A 13,560-nucleotide genomic window follows, 5' to 3' on the forward strand; every position below is an offset into this window, starting at 1 on the left:
TAGTCTCTCATGTTTCATTCCCCCTTCTGATTACCCCCCCCTTTCTTTATCCCTTTCTTCCCCTACCGATCATCCTAGTTCTTATGTTCCATAGATGAGAGAAATCATATGATAGTTGTCTTTCTCTGCTTGACTTATTTCACTTAGCATTATCTCCTCCAGTGCCTGGACTATTATGATTTCTACCACACTGAGGAATTTATTTGAGTTATCTACGTAAAAGGTACAGTTAAAAGTATCATATTTGCATTTGAAATGAATATGTATTCTCAAAGGTAATACAAAAAGTTGAATATGCTTCTTAAAGTTTGACCTATTAACTTTATTATTCAATTTCCTGTAGGTTAGGAGGCCTTTCAACCTTCTTTTCTTTTCCTCTGTTTATTTTTAGAAATTAAATTACAGGGGCACCTGGGTGGCACAGCGGTTAAGTGTCTGTCTTCGGCTCAGGGCGTGATCCCGGCGTTCTGGGATCGAGCCCCACATCAGGCTCCTCCGCTATGAGCCTGCTTCTTCCTCTCCCACTCCCCCTGCTTGTGTTCTCTCTCTCGCTGGCTGTCTCTCTCTCTGTTGAATAAATAAATAAAATCTTTAAAATAAATAAATAAAATAAAATACTATTAAAAAAAGAAATTAAATTACAAAAATCTACAAAAAATATCAAAACATCCCTGTGCCCATCATCAAGAATTGATGATTATCAGATATTTTCATATGTATTTCAACTTATTTTAATGACAGAACATAGGGAGTTGAGTTCCCCTTTGCCCACCTCCAGTTCTCATTCTCTCCTTTCTTTCTTTCTTTTTTTTTTTAGAGATTGTATTTATTTATTTTAGAGAGAGTGAGAGAGCACAAGCAGGGGGAGGGGCAGAGGCAGAGGGAGAGGCAGGCTCCCCACTGAGCAGAGAGCTTGACAGGGGGACTCGATCCCAGGACCCTGGAATCATGACCTGAACTGAAGGCAGACGCTTAACTGACTAAGCCATCCAGGCGCCCCTAATTCTCTCCTTTCTACACAGAAGAAGCAATTATCATGAAAGTATTGTGCATCCTTAAGGTCCGTATTTTTGGAGTATATATGTATTATATATATAATTAAGTATTCATTCTATTTAACTTTATATACATGTCATCATGATGTGAAGCTCTGTCTGTTGTCACTCAGAATTACATTATATGAAATCTATGTTGGTTTATATCAAGTTAATTACCTTTTATTGTTCTTTAGAATTTCATGGTATGAACATGACTTCCATCGGTATACACTTAAATTGTTTTCAGTTTTTTTTATAAGAAAAAATGTTGGAATAAGCCTTATAGGTGTATCTCTCCTTCTGTACAGGTGAGATTATTTATAGGTAAATAGTTGATTTATCTAGAAGTGATAAGCATATTTGCAATTTTACTGGTTATAACTAAATTACTTTTCCTAATTATTTTACTGGTTTGCTACTACTTTTAAAGATTTTATTTATTTATTTGATCGAGAGCTGGAGAGCACAAGTGAAGTGGCAGAGGGAGAGGGAGAAGCAGGGCGGAGCCTGATGTGGCTCGATCCCAGGACCCTGGGATCATGACCCAAGCCGAAGGTTGTGGCTTAACCAACTGAGCCACCCAGGCGCCCCTTGGTTTTTTATTTTTTATTTTTATTTAATTTTATTTATTTTTTGATGTAAAGTTCGATGATTCATTAGTTGCGTTAACACCCAGTGCACCATGCAATACGTGCCCTCCTTACTACCCATCACCGTCTATCCCATTCGCCCACCTCACAAACCTCAGTTTGTTTCTCAGAGTCCATAGTCTGTCATGCTTCATTCCCCCTTCTGATTACCCCCGCTTTCTTTATCCCTTTCTTCTCCTACCGATCTTCCTAGTTTATTCTACTTCTAACAGCATATGAACATTTTCCTTTCCCTGATCTTTGATAGAGTCAGACTTTTTCATTGTCAATCTGCTCGCTTTGAAAAGGTATCATACTTCTGTTTTCTAAATACCACTGAAGTTGAGTATCTTCTCAGATGCTTATTGGTCATTTATAAAGACCCCCTTTATCTCCTATGGTTGTGTTATTATTTGTGTATACCTTCTGGTTTTAAATTTGTAAGAAAACATGATGTATTTGGGATACTAATTTGTTGTAAGTTATATTGGTTGCAAAAATCATCTGCTAATCTCCAGCTTCTTTTGTTGCTTTTCATACAGATTTGTAAAATGTATGAACTAGTCAAATTTATAAAACTTTTTTTGTGTGTGTGTTTTGTGTCCTCTTTAAGGAATTTTTACCCAGTATCACAACCATATTATCCTCTGTTTTCTTCTATACCTTTCAGAGTTTTGGTTTTGACATTTATCTCTGTGCCAGGTATAAGAATAAGGTAGGGATCTGGGGCGCCTGGGTGGCGCAATCGTTAAGCGCCTGCCTTCGGCTCAGGGCGTGATCCCGGCGTTATGGGATCGAGCCCCACATCAGGCTCCTCTGCTGTGAGCCTGCTTCTTCCACTCCCACTCCCCCTGCTTGTGTTCCCTCTCTCGCTGGCTGTCTCTCTGTCACATAAATAAACAAAATCTTTTAAAAAAAACTGGAGGGAGAAGACTGGGCTATTTTAAAGCAAATCCCAGGTATCATGTCATTCATGCACCTCTAGCCGAGGGTATTTTTTAAACATCACAACACTGGTGTTGTGGATGGATGAACGATGGCATTGTTGCTATGGTAAAAAAAAAAAAAAAAAAAAAAAAAAAAGCTTTAATATCATCCAATACTGAATCCATATTCAGTCCTATATATTGAATCCTACATATTCACATTTCCAGATTGTCTCAAAATTTCTTCCTACTTTATATTTATTCAGATTGGGATTTGGGGCACCTGGGTGGCTCAGTTGTTAAGCATCTGCCTTCGGCTCAGGGCGTGATCCCGGAGTCCTAGAATCGAGCCCCGCATCGGGCTCCCTGCTCCGCTGGGAGCGTGCTTCTTCCTCTCCCACTCCCCCTGCCTCTGTTCCCTCTCTCGCTGGCTGTCTCTCTCTCTGTCAAAAAAAAAAAAAAAAAAAGATTAGGATTCAAATGTGGTCAAGGTCCACATAGGCATTTGTCTGTTATTTGTCAGAGTCATTTTTCCCCACTTTATTTTTATGCCATTGATTTGTTACAAAAACTGGGCAGTTCACCTATGAAATACATTCAGCGTTTGACTGATTGCTTCCTTCTCTAAGTGTTCAGCTTCATCCTCTGCTTCCTGTAAACTGCTAGTTAAGTCAAGGAGATAGATTAGGTTCAATTTTAAGTTTTTTGGCACAACGTGTCAGAGGTGCTGTTGTGTACTTTCTACTGTACCATTTTATGAGGTAAATTATATCTCTGTCTCACTTTTGATGATGTGGTGTTTGATCAGTGTGCTTGGATGGTGTCAGTCAGGTCTCCCCAATATAAAATTCCCTCGTCCAACTTTCACCTAACGGTTCCAGCGTCTTTTGGGTAATGTTGTCTAGGTCCATTACTTCATCAGAGCTTGCAAATTGGTGAATTTCTCTTTTTTTTAAGATTTTATTTATTTATTTTGGTAATGTAGCCATAGAATTTGATTATTATGATTTGTTCCGGGGTTAAACTATCCAAATCATCAGTAGCTTGGATAGAAAAGGGTAGAGGACTGCAGATAAGAGTGTCTGACATTGGTGGATGTAAATACACATACGGGTGGGCAAAAAGCATAAAGATTTTAGTATCACGTGCTAATATCTACCAGAAAGCTTCTGCCATGGAGAAAGCACTAACCAACCAAGTAGAGAAAAAGACTTGGCCAGGTTAATACCAGTCAGCCTCTGTCATTAGCCACGTCAGTGTTGTCACAATGGACACATGAGCAAAGTAGCCATGGTGACAGAGATGAAGGCCACACATGAGCCCAGCAGCTTGGACTCACACTTACTGGGATTGATCTATCCCCTGTCCCCAGGGAATGTCCAGCCTTTCTGTAAAAGAGATCAGAACTGATATGGCACCATTCCTTGAGGAGACCAACTGGCCATTTTGTGGCCAATTGACCACGTGGGATGCTTTCCATCCCGGAACGCTTAGCAGTTTGTGTGCTAGGCATAGTTTGTCTCGCCTGCCCGCAGGACCTCTGCTACGACCAGTATCGAGGGACTTACAGAATGTTTGATCCACCAGGATGGGATCCCACATTATATTACGTCATACTGGGGAACCCTTTTCCCAGCAATAAAAGCAGGGAACAGCTCATGACCACAGGATCCATTGATCGTAGCCCATAGCACTCTATGCAGGAGCTGCTGACCTTAGAAAACGCTGGAATGGCGTACTGGATACGTAGCTGAAGCACTAGTTATGAGGCAATACGCTGCAAATTTGGAGCGTCGACCTCCGGGACTTAGTGTTCGTATTGAATCAAACAGGCCGTAAGTGACTTAACAATAGAGAACAAACTGAGGGTTGATGGAGGGAGGTGGGGGGGGATGGGCTAGATGGGTGATGGGTATTAAAGAGGGCACTTGTGATGAGCACTGGGTACTGTATGTAAGTAATGAATCACTGAATTCTATTCCTGAAACCAATATCGCACTGTATTTAACTAACAAAAATAAATAAATGAATAATAAAGTGCCTCATTGCTATAGGCAATTTCCCATTGTATTTATGCAACCTACAGGATAAGGAATCTGTGTATCTTCTATATGAAACAGATCTGTCTTTGACTTTGGCCAGGGCAACTTCTTGCTAGACACATCTCCAGAGGCAAGGGAAACAAAAGCAAAAATGAACTATTGGGACTTCATCAGGATAAAAAGCTTTTGCACAGGAAAGGAAACAGTCCACAAAACTAAAAGACAACCTATGGATGGGAGAACACATTTGCAGATGACATATCAGAGAAAGGGCTGGTGTCCAAGATCTATAAAGAACTTATCAAACTGAACACCCAGAAATAAAAAATCCAGTCAAGAAATAGGCAGAAGACATGAACAGACATTTCTCCAAAGAAGACATACAAATGCCTAACAGACACATGAAAAAATGCTGCACATCACTCAGCATCAGGGAAATACAAATGAAAACCACAATGAGATATCACCTCACACTGGTCAGAATGGCTAAAATTAACAAGTCAGGAAACAACAGATGTTGGCAAGGATGGGGAGAAACGGGACCCCTCTTACACTGTTGGTGGGAATGCAAGCTGGTGCAGCCACTCCGGAAAACAGTATGGAGGTGCCTCAAAAAGTTAAAGATAGAGCTACCCTCCGACCCAGCAATTGCACTACTAGGTATCTATCCAAAGAATACCAATGTAGTGATCCGAAGGGGCACCTGCACCCCAATGTTTATAGCAGCAATGTCCAAATGGCCAAAATATGAAAAGAGCCCAGATGTCCGTTGATGGGTGAATGGATAAAGAAGATGTGGCGTACACACACGCTGGAATATGACTCGGCCATCAAAAAGAATGAAATCTTGCCATTTGCAACGACGTGGACGGAACTAGAGGGTATTATGTTAAGCTAAATCAGTCAGTCAGAGAAAGACAAATACCATATGATTTCACTCATATGTGGAATTTAAGAAACAAAACAGATGAACATAGGGGAAGGGAAGGAAAAATAAAATAAGATAAAAACAGAGAGTCAAACCGTAAGAGACTCTAAACTATAGGGAACAAACTGAGGGTTGCTGGAGGGGAGGTGGGGGGGGGGAATGGGGTAACGGGGGAAGGGCATTAAGGAGGACACGTGATGGAATGAGCACTGGGAGTTATATGCAACTGATGAATCAGTTAAACTCTACCCTGAAATTGATAATACATTATATTTGAACCAACTTGAATTTAAATTAAAAAAAGAAAAAAGGAAATAAATAGAATGTGTTTACATTTGCCAAAAAAAAAGAATGAGAGAAATATTCACTTTTAATAATAATAATGATCCTGAGGAGCTGTTTTCTGAGTTTTGAATTTTATTTTTAACGGGGTTATGTGTTCAAAATCACATTAGCAAATGGGCCTCCGTCAGGGGCTATGTCTTACTGATCTTTGGATCTCTTTATACCTAACTTAACAGCTGCTCCAAAAAGATAGTTAATATTTTTTTATTCTTATACACATTCTAAGTTTCAAATTCGTGCTGCATGAATGAACCCGCACTTGGCAAAGTACAAATATGTATAGTTTGAGCAAGTTTATGTAAACTATGAAATACACCAAGCAAAAGTAATCATTGTGCTTCTCCTGTGCCTCCTAGGGGCTTGCTAACGGTAAAAGTTTCCCTGCTTTCCACTATTTTATAAACTAGCTGCAGCACAGTGTAAGACAACACACTTATTAAATTAATATTGCCCAGGTCAGTTTAGTAAGCTTTCAGTGTGTGTCTGTATTTACCTGCAGATCGGTCGGGCAGCCCGAGACAAGCCAATTGTTTTCTTTTGTTTTATAAACTTTGTATCCATCTAATCCCCTGACGCTCTCTCCGGCTTTATCCTCTATCCCCTCGCAGCTCTGAAGGGGCTGAATCCCTTTCTGGGGGAGCTAAACCCTCAAACCAGTAGGTGGCATTTAACTTCTCATAGAGGGGTGGTGATAGTTGAGAAGAGAGGTCAAGGTCATAGGTCACATCCTGTTGCCGTGTGCTTTCTGAGAGACAGCAGGTCAGAGAGGGCTGATTGTGAGAATGGCTGTAAATTTTAATGACCCAACCTGTGGATTCTTTCAGAGGGAGGTGGTAGATTTCATAAATAAGCAAATACTTCGAAATGGAGTTAGTCCGCACTTCTACTCGATGCAGATGTGCGAGTCCTGGGGTGATATGGAGAAGAAGTTGCGAGATATCCTGACCAACTCGGCGGTGGCAGAAACCACCAAGGAGGCTTGTACCTGGAAAACCCTGGCCCTGGCCGTGCGCATGGCTGAGAGGCAGAGGCAGGAGGATACCGAGAAGGTGAAGCAGCTCCAGGACCAGCTGGATGAACAGCTTCTGTTCACCAATGTCTTGGTGGGGACGGTGAACAGGCTGAGGAATACGCAAGAAAGGGAAAAGGAGAAGGCCCAGTACCAGCTTCGAGAAAGTCTCACAGCCCTTCGTGGAGTAGAAGAGGAGCGAAATTTACTGAGAAATGAGCTGCTCAAGGTGTTAAGCGCTCAGTCCCAGAAGCGGGAAGGAGCTGTGGAATACAAGAGGGGAAAGGAGGCGCAGATATTTGGTATGTTTGCTTTTGCTCAGGCTGCGGCCAGTGACAGGGCAAGGGGAGGAGGAGGGGAGGGGAGCAGCCCCGGAGTCTGCTACTCCCCCTGGGACTGCTGCTCTAGGGGCAGAGGCACAGGAGGGGAAAGTGACTGCTGTATGGGGCAGTGACAGGGGTGGGGGGGGGGTGGGGAGGGTCCCCGGTTTTCCTTGCCCTGAGGTCTTAGGCACCTGGTGTTAGGCTGATCAGCAGCCACCCCTTAGTCCCTCTGAACCCCCTTACTCATGCCTCCCTGCCTTTTTCTCTCCCAGGAGCAGCAGCAGAAGCTGCAGCAAATCGTGCTGTGAAAAATTCCAGAAGCAGCTGGAAGGGTAAGCAATGCTACACCAAGAAGTTCGGGTCCAAAAGGCTTAAGCAAGAATCTGGCTACTTTAGCTCAGCAAGACGGACCGTCAGGGGCAAAGGCAGGGACTGGGACTGTGTCCATTGTCGTTCGGTGAATTTCTCCTGGCGAAAGAAGTGTTTTAAATGTAAAAAATTCCAGGACACCAGGGAAAGTGGAGGTTCTGCCCGCGATTAGGGACCTCACTGAATTCTCGCAGATTCATTTCCTGATGTTCTCTTCTGATTTAGAAATGGTGCGGGAGCGTGTTCTTGATTCGATGTTATGTAAAAATAGACAAGCAAAAAGGGAGACGATAGACAAATCATCTTTAACCTCAGCAGCAGTTAACATTTCACTTACTTCCTTCCAGCTCTGAGGGTCACTACATAGATAAGTTATAAGAGTTGAATAGATTTTTTTATGACAGTGGAATCATTTTGAAAACTAAGTTTTAACTTGCTTACAACTGTTCTCTTATTGATTTGATAAAATTTGGAACACAGGAAAAAAGTCAAAGGGAAAGAATAAAAATCACACAAAATGCCATCCTCTCGAAACAGTCCTTAGGGCTCAGTGTTGCCAGTCCTCTGTTGTTATCCCCAGACGGACACACGTACAAATGCATTATGTAGGTGAATGCAGAAACATGCTATTTTGATTTCTAAAATGAGTTTAAACTGTGCATATGATTGTAGGACTCTTCTTTTAAAAAAATAACATGCAAATGTGGAAAATTCATGGATGCACGTGTACAGACGTGAAATGCTAACCCAGCCACCTGGAGACAAGATCCTCCAGTATTCAGTCACATTTATTTTCAACCCTTTTTACCTGTCTATACATGGTTATTAAAATTAATTTTTTTCTCTTATTTCTTAATTAAAAAACTGAAAGTAAGCAACAGTGGAGAAGCAAAAAGAAGAAATTAAATTGTAAGCATAATCTCACTCAGAAAACTGTTGTTGTTTGTCCATATACATATTATTTTTTAAAAAATGTATATGCTGTTTTAATGTCAATAAAATGTTATTATGTTAAGCTAAATACATACGCGTATTATTTTAAAAATTTACATATGTCGTATATATGGTTTCAAAAACTGTATGTGTGTTGTATTTGTTTAGCTTAACATTGCTCCCCATCTTTTTCCCCCCCTTTAGTACTCTGTATTAGATTTGGCCATTCATTCCTTAAATGGTTTTGCTGGAGATTAGTTTTTGATGTTTTGGGTTTTTTTCCTTTCCTTGGTCCATTCAAAGAACCGGCTCCTGATCTTATTTAGCGGTTCTCTCTCTTGTGTGCTGCTAAAATCATTTATTTTTCTCCCACTCCTTCTCGTTTCTTGAGGGTTTGTTATGATTATTTCTGTTTGTGTTGTAAGCTCTTGATTTTATGCTCAGTTCGTGTATTTTCACCCTTCATGTCTCCTCCCTGCTTGGGATTCTAATCTGGTGCTACTAATCGAAACGGAAAGACTTGAGAGGGGAGAATTTTACTACGTAAATATGTTTGAGTCTGTTTTCTGATGATGTTTCCCCTCCGTGGTAGCTGTGCGGTTACCACAGGCCGCAAAATTGGGAGAACGAGCATCGTATATTTGAATCCATGCAAAGATTAGGACATTTGCAGTGAATTTTTCTGTGGCAATAACTTCCTTCCTTTCTTTTTTTTTTAGAAGTGGCAATAGCTTTCTGAATCACCTGTGTTTATTTTAATATGGAACAAAAACTTTTGAAATGTGTAAAAAATGCCTCTGTATTGTTTTTAGGGAGTGCTTAATGTAAAATGAGGGTGTAATAGTCATTAGAATAGATTGTCAGCCAAGTTGTGTGTTTTAAGTTGTGCATGTTGTGAAAATTTTTAGGGACCTATGGAACTAACCCACATGAATCGGCTGCTTGGGAAGTCTGCAAGTGGTAATAGTAGGTAGAAAGCATTTTTCCTCGTGATTCTGGATATGAATGTCATTGTGTTTTCTGATATTTTAGGTTGCTTTGAGGGATTTTAAAATAATGAAATGTTCTGGTCACGGGTCAAGTCTGTATAGATGTAAGTGCCACTGGAACATCAGTGTTCACTGCTCAAAATTATAGGTGGGGACAGAACTGAGAATAGAATAACACTAACGAAATCGTTCTAATGGGGGAAACACCTATGTTCAAAATTAGGGACTCGAATAAAGAAATTGAAGTCTGCATTTTGGTGCGTGAAGATGAAAATTAGAAAGATTTTTAGAAGAGCCTTGAGAGGCAATAGTTTTCTTTTCGGTTCCTGTATATGAAAGAGTGTTAGGGGACTCTATCTGCGGCACTGAATGATCTCTGCTTTTAGATGCTCTGCTCTTCCCTTAGAGGTAGGATGTCCAGATAAAAGACAAGAGGCCCAGTTAAATTTGAATTTTAGATGAACAACGTATTTTGTTTTAGTGTTAGTATGTGCCAACTATCGGGTGCATTTTTGTTTGTAAGTCTGACAAAGCTACCTGGAGGGAGGTTGGCATTCATTTTTCTTTTCAAGTAAAAATAGTATAGACTCTTCTGGCAGAGAGGAGAATTTGGACCTTTACAATTTGGAGCAACATTCAGGATCCATGGATGAAGAACCAAAAAAAAAAAAAAAAAGAAAGAAAGAAAGAAAGAAAGGGGGCGGAAGCTTTTTTTTTTTTTTAAAGATTTTATTTATTTGACGGAGATAGAGACAGCCAGAGAGAGAGGGAACACAAGCAGGGGGAGTGGGAGAGGAAGAAGCAGGCTCATAGCAGAAGAGCCTGACGTGGGGCTTGATCCCATAACGCCGGGATCACGCCCTGAGCCGAAGGCAGACGCTTAACCGCTGTGCCGCCCAGGCGCCCCCCGGGGGGGGGGGGGCGGAAGCTTTTAAACAGCAGGAGTGAAATCTGAGTGCATGAGTTGCGTATGGCAATAGAGGGCATGGTGTGGCGATCGTGATCAATGACGAGATTTGGAAAAAGTGTAGATAACTTGGGAATATGCGCACTTGCCCTGGAAGCCTCTTGCTCTGTCGAGCCTAAACATCTCTGAAGTCGCCTTACCCATTACTAGTAGCATTGTGGGAAACTTTATGCCGTACCCCATCCGGGTCCCAGAGTTTGGCTCCTTGACCGATTCTCCGTTTGGACGAACCAGGGGTTTTTGGAGGGTAGCTGATGCCAAATTTGGGGGCAGACAAAAGCAAGATGAGTCTGGAACATCTTGCCATTTACAGAATTGTGACGGGAGATTGGGGGCTACTAAGGACAAAGAGACCCGGAGAAGGCTCTCATCAGGTGGTAGAGTGGCATACTGAGCATTAAAAAAGAGGCTCACTTGAAAATGTCACTCACTTGAGCATAAAAAGAACCCCCCCCAACACACACGCACACACACACAAAATCCCCAAGCAACCATTGTAGTCTGTTGGAACCGTTGAGTCTGTTAAAAAAATGATAAATCCATGATGATATTAACGAGCTCCAGGTGACGTAAAGCGTGATAAAAGACGCTCGCAGTACACCCCCAAATTTCCAAGATTGCCTATAAAAATGCTATACATCGATCGATCCAACATATGCAACTCTTACACTCCACTTTTTAGTCCGTGAAGCAGTTAACACAGATGGTTGAGACATATGGACTACATGATTTATTACTATGTGGAGAGGCATTCGTTTTAGCTTGGCGAGAAAGATGTGGGGAAATGCAAAGGTGAGCTTCTTTTCGTAAGGAGAGAACTACAGAAAGATGTCTTTGACAAGTGGGAGCAGTACTCTTCAGAATAAAAATGTAGTGTCTGGGAATTTGAGAATCTGGTCGGTTAGAGGGTTTATAAAGGTTTTGAACTATTTTGTCTGTTATATTACTAGAAGCAAAATGTTACAAATGCGTGAATTTCACAATATTTCTTGGTCAGTGGAATATATGAAAATAAATCCAAGGAGGATGCTAGCTTGTTTCCACTTCGGTGACTAGTTTATTGAGCTTGCGTGCTCAAGAGTGTCTCGGAGTGTGATATTTGCCTGATATTCACCTAGCGGGTGTGATCATAGTTAGTGTAAATAAACCAGTTATTGTGAATCCACACTATTTCATGTGTTCTGTGTGTGGCTACTGCCACATGGAAAAAAGTCTTAGAGGAAGCAGGGTAAGATCAATATAATTGCACATTATTTCTCTCTCTCTCTCTCTCTTTTTTTTTTTTTCTTTTGCTTTTCTTGTGTGTGTGTGTTTTCATTTTTTTGTGGTTTTTTTTTTTTTGAGAGAGTGGTCAGGGAGGGGCAGAGGGAGAGATAGAATCTTTTTTTTTTTTTTTTGAGGGAGAAAGAGAACCTTAAGCAGGTTCCATGCTCAGCACAGAGCCCCATGCGGGGCTCGAGCTCATGACCCTGAGATCTTGACCTGAGCTGAAATCAAGAGTCGGATGCTTAATGGACTGAGCCACCCAGGCGCCCCAAGGTGACATTATTTCTCTTAAAAGCTGAACACCTATGAAGTTATTTTCTCTGCCTGCTCCCCTCCCTCAAACATCATTAATTTTCTGTTTTGGTTTGTGCTTATAAGAATGGTCCAGAGCCTAATATGTGTTGTGTTCTGAAATGATCAGTTTCTTTTGGGAAGTTGTGGGAATTGATTCTTAGATTGTAAATGTATTGAAAAATCTTCTTTGGGGCACCTGGGTGGCTCAGTGGGTTAAGCGCCTGCCTTCGGCTCAGGGCATGATCCCAGCAGGGAGTCGCTTCTCTCTCTCTCTCTGCCGCTCCCCCTGCCTGTGCTCTCTCACTCTATCTCTCTCAAATGAATAAATAAAAATCTTCAAAAAAATCTTCTTTTATTCTGGCCACTCAGCTGATTTATCTGTAATTTTGCAGGTATGAGGCCAGCGTTGGCATATTTTTGTGTCCTAGTACTTAAAGCACTTAGACAAGTTATATAGAAGACTGACTTGGGGTTGGAATATTCTGTCTTTGCGCGTGCTAAAAAGGAGCAGTCAGTGTCAGTAAGAGATGCTGCCGGTTGTTGCTGATGACAGAAGAAACCCAAACGTGAAGCACATGAATGACAGTCCTGGTTGACATTGAATGTCATCAGAAGAAACGACTAGGGTATTGTGGCTTGGTACATATGGTGGGACTTAACCTGGCTCTTGGGAATTCCGACGAGGATATTCATTCTGTTGGACCGTCTGCTGAGGAAACAAGAAATTTAAGTGAGAACAGTTACTATGAATGTGGTGCATTGTTGTAACTAGGGTGGTGACAAATCTGGGGTATTTTAGAATGTGAGCTTCTTATTGCTTAGACTGTTGTCTGCTGCACTCTGTTTTCTTTGACAATCTTGAGTAGGCAGTATTAGTCCGGTATCTGTGTAATCTGACATGAGGTGTAGACCAATAGATCACTTCTTTGCATAGAATCTAAATGACCTTGAAGTAAATGTCACCAACGTTTACCTAGATCCTTTTATGTGACTTCTAGGAACAACATCAAAGATCTGTTCATCAAGTCTTAGAGGAGCTGTGCTGTCCATTCAATTGGACCCAGTTGAACATTCAAGAACCATGTCATGTTTTGGAGAAGTAGCCTCACGATGGTATAGACAGGACTTTTCTGGACTATGACTGATCTACTCCCCCAAATGGGATGGCTAATGCCCTGTTTGCTTATAGTCCTGGCTATTTAGCTCACTGAATTAAAAGGAAAGAATAGGGGCACCTGGGTGGTACAGTCGTTAAGCATCTGCCTTTGGCTCAGGGTGTGATCCCGGGGTCCTGGGATTGAGCCCCCCATCAGGCTCCTCTGCTGGGAGTCTGCTTCTTCTGCTCCCACTCCCCCTGCTTGTGTTCTCTCTCTCTCTGGCTGTCTCTCTCTCTCTGTCAAATAAATAAAAAAAATATTTTTTTTAAAAGAAAGAATAAAATGGTGGGGGTGGGGAGGGTGCGGGTGGGTGAGTACTAGCAGTATGCTTGCATGTCGAGGAGGA

Source organism: Ursus maritimus (genome assembly GCF_017311325.1).
Source record: "Ursus maritimus isolate PB19 chromosome X unlocalized genomic scaffold, ASM1731132v1 scaffold_X1, whole genome shotgun sequence".
Taxonomy (NCBI): domain Eukaryota; kingdom Metazoa; phylum Chordata; class Mammalia; order Carnivora; family Ursidae; genus Ursus; species Ursus maritimus.